We start from the raw sequence: 3,835 nt of genomic DNA on the forward strand, positions 1-3,835 counted from the left end.
GAGCTGCCCCCTGGTGGTCAGTGCACTCCCACAGGAGGAGCACTGCTCAGCCAGAAGCTGGGCTCATAGCTGGTGAGTGCAGTGGTGGTGGTGGGAGCCTCTCCTGCCTCTGCAGCAGCAGCACTAAGGAGCGAGCCAAGCAGTAAGAAGCAGCGAGCAGGTGGGCAGTAAGGAGCAAGGGTCCCGGACTGCGAGAGGGTGCAGGCTGGGCTGAGGGACACCTCCAGTGCACAAATTTTGTGCACTGGGCTTCTAGTATTTTATAAATAGAAGCTTATAACTACTATTTATAATTATCTTCTTCTACTACCCCTTCCATATGTCCTCTGCCCTGAGCATTGACCTCAACTAATCATGGTTCTTTACCTGCTGAGGTGACTCTAGCTTTCATTCCAAAGGGATCTGAGCCATTAGCAGTTTTACTTAAATTGGATCACTGTTGTTTTTCATGGACTTTACTCAGAAGACATGATAGAGGTGTCCTAGAGACGCTCCTGTTTTTCACACAAACTGCTTTTTCTCTCATTATGTACTAGCAATCCCTTTTCACTCAAGATCAATCAACCCCTAGCAGTCATCCCCTCTTTTGCCTGTTGTTTCAGTGTCACGAGGAGCTCAAAGTGGTCAGGTGCCAGTCTCAACTCTCAGTACATTAGATTCACTGTTATGTCCCCTAACAGTAAATTTAATATAGTGACAAAGTGTTAGGAAATTTATTGAGGTTGAACATTTAAGCCATATGCTCCATCTAACTTTTACCAATAATTAAATTCATTATTTGATCTCTATCAGATTCCTCATCTATTAGGATAGAGAAGTGCTATTTATTGGCTCTGTAAAGCCACAATCACAAGGTCCAGAAAAATGAAATAAATGTAAGTATGTCATTTTAAAAGTTATACCCAACCATGTCAGTTTAGAAATGTTTAGAGTAGACATTAGATATCTGTCCTTCCAGGACTTAGGCTGAGCTTACTGAAGTTCTGAATTGTCAGGGATCCCTTTGCACATGCCTTTGTTCCAGTTAAGCCCTTACAAAGACATAGCTGCTGCACTTGGAGTCTGAAACTCTCAATATTGTGGGAGGGTGGGAAGTAATCAACCAAGGACCTTGTATGCGTATATGCATGACCCATGGACACAGACAATGGAGCGGTGAGGGCCTACGGTGGGGGGGGGGGCAGGGGGGGACTGGAGGGGAAAAAGGGGGACATATCTAATACTTCCAACAATAAATAATAATAATTATTTTTTTAATATATTTTATTGATTTTTTACAGAGAGGAAAGGAGAGGGATAGAGAGTTAGAAACATCAATGAGAAACATCGATTCAGCTGCCTCCTGCACACCCCCTACTGGGGATGTGCCTGCAACCAAGGTACATGCCCTTGACCGGAATCGAACCTGGGACCCTTCAGTCCACAGGCCGACGCTCTATCCACTAAGCCAAACCGGTTAGGGCATAAATAATTATTTTTAAAAATTCAAAAAAATTTTGCCAGTACTCAATTTCCTTATGGCTGATAAGTAAGTCCTTCCTTGACTCTAAATCATTACAGGATGTTTTATTGTTTCCCACGTTAGGAAAGCTGTCCCTGAAGTGTGTTGAGCATATAAGAAAGGTGGTTGATTTAAAAAAACAAAACACAAAAAACAGTAGCAGCAGACCTTCGAATTCAACCTGTAAAATATTTACTTTAGCTGAAATATTTTCTACTTTTTTTCAGTTATGCACATACCTTCTGCTTTCAGAATCCTTTGACAATTGTAACCAGAGAGAGAGAGAGTTTTAAAATAAATTTGCATTTATAAATCATTTGTATCAGAATATAATAAATCTCTACCAAAGTCACTAAATACCTATGTTGTTCAAAAGCAGTTGAGTATTTTAATTGCTAATATCACGCTATACAAGTGGGGAAAAATCATCTAAGCCCATCTGAATTCCTTTCTAAGAGAATCAATCAATGATGTTGCTAAGAAAATAAAATAGAAAAACTGTTCACCTTGTAGCCATTATTGTACATTCATTGCTGAGACTTCTGGTTTGGTTGCCATTGAAGGATTTCTCTTTGAAAATGTGGAAATCAAGGTAACGATTTATTGTCAGGTTTTTGTTGCTATGGAAGTATTCATTATCTCAGAACACCTAATGCAAAGGAAACGAATAGAATTATTGGAGGCATAAATGGAATATGAACTTGTGACCCCCTACACTGCAACTAGAGCAAGTCTCTATTCGTATCTTTCTCAATTGTCTGAAACTGATCTGTGAGAATACAAGATGGTAGTTGGAGGTAGTTCATTAAGCAGAGTCTGGGGGGGATTGAACCAGGACTATACTGCCTGTTAATGCTCACATGTGGTTTCAGTCTCCCGCATGGGGAGGCAAGGAAACAAAAAGGTGGAAAGTTGGGGTGTTTGGCTTGGCAATGTCGCTATGAATAGAACCTGGCCCTTGTGTTTCGGAACTTAAAGTGAATGATCCAAGCCCTCCATTTGGTCATTTCCTGGGCCCTTCAACTGGATTGGGGCAATAAATGAGACCTATCACAAAGATCCCATGAAAGCCTCACTGATCTCATTAGTGTCTGTCTCCAAAACAATTCAGATAGCATCCCATTCACTCCTTCTAACCCTGTCTTTGTTATCTCATGTACTCCTGGCCCTTGGCTTTCAAACCAATCTCACTACACATCTCAGGTCCTACCTCCGGATTCTGAAGAGCCCTTTTGGTTCTCTCTATTGAGCAACATTGTGGAATTCAACTTTTAGCGTGTGTAGCTTTAGGATTTCTACATGGAAAAGCACGGGAGTGGCAAGAGGGTGGGAAAGCTGGGGCTGGAAAACTAGAGAAGTTGCACCTGCATGGCCAACACATTTATTGACTCAGCTTCTTATAAAACAAATAAAAATGCAACCTTTCTAAGAGAAATTGGGGATAAAATTGAGAAAATACCCTTAGTGAGGAATGTTGGTCTTTCCTAACACCTCTGATGGCTTAGAGCAGGGGTCCTCAAACTATGGCCCGCGGGCCACATGCAAATACAAATATTGTATTTGTTCCCGTTTTGTTTTTTTACTTCAAAATAAGATATGTGCAGTGTGCATAGGAATTTGTTCATAGTTTTTTTTTAAAAACTATAGTCCGGCCCTCCAACGGTCTGAGGGACAGTGAACTGGCCCCCTGTTTAAAAAGTTTGAGGACCCCTGGCTTAGAGGACCATTAAAAGGGATTGGATTAAGGAGGGGGAGAAAGCCTGGGCATAGAACAGACCTTCATTAACAAACAATCCAATTAAAAAATGGACAGAGTACTTGAATAGACACTTTTCCAAAGAAGACATACAGATGGCCAACAGCTAAATAAAAAGATATTCAAAATTACTAATTATCAGGAAAACGTAAATTAAAGCCACAATGAGATTTCAATAATTGTAAATTATCCCAGATAATTTAGGATAATTTCTTTTTCTTGAAGTCAACTGATTAAGGACTTTAGTCACATCTACAAAATATCTTCACGGTAGCACCTAGATTAGTGTTTGAACTACTGGGGATTGTAGACTGGCCAAATTGTCAAATAATACTACCCATCACAGGGATGTCTCTAGGATTAAACTCTCGCTTTAGATAAATCTGTGCCTGAGAGGACACAGAGAAGGAAAATAAAGGGATAGAGAGATTTTACCTAGAACTGCTTCATAATTTTGGAACAGATAGGTCTTATTGATAACTGGAATGGTGAGCCGAGGGTTTATTCCCCCTGGGGTCGGGTCTCAAGACACTGAAAAATGAGCTCCGCAGACCAGAAGATTTAAGCAAAAGTGTGGA

Source organism: Myotis brandtii, unplaced genomic scaffold (assembly GCF_000412655.1).
Source record: "Myotis brandtii unplaced genomic scaffold, ASM41265v1 scaffold575, whole genome shotgun sequence".
Taxonomy (NCBI): domain Eukaryota; kingdom Metazoa; phylum Chordata; class Mammalia; order Chiroptera; family Vespertilionidae; genus Myotis; species Myotis brandtii.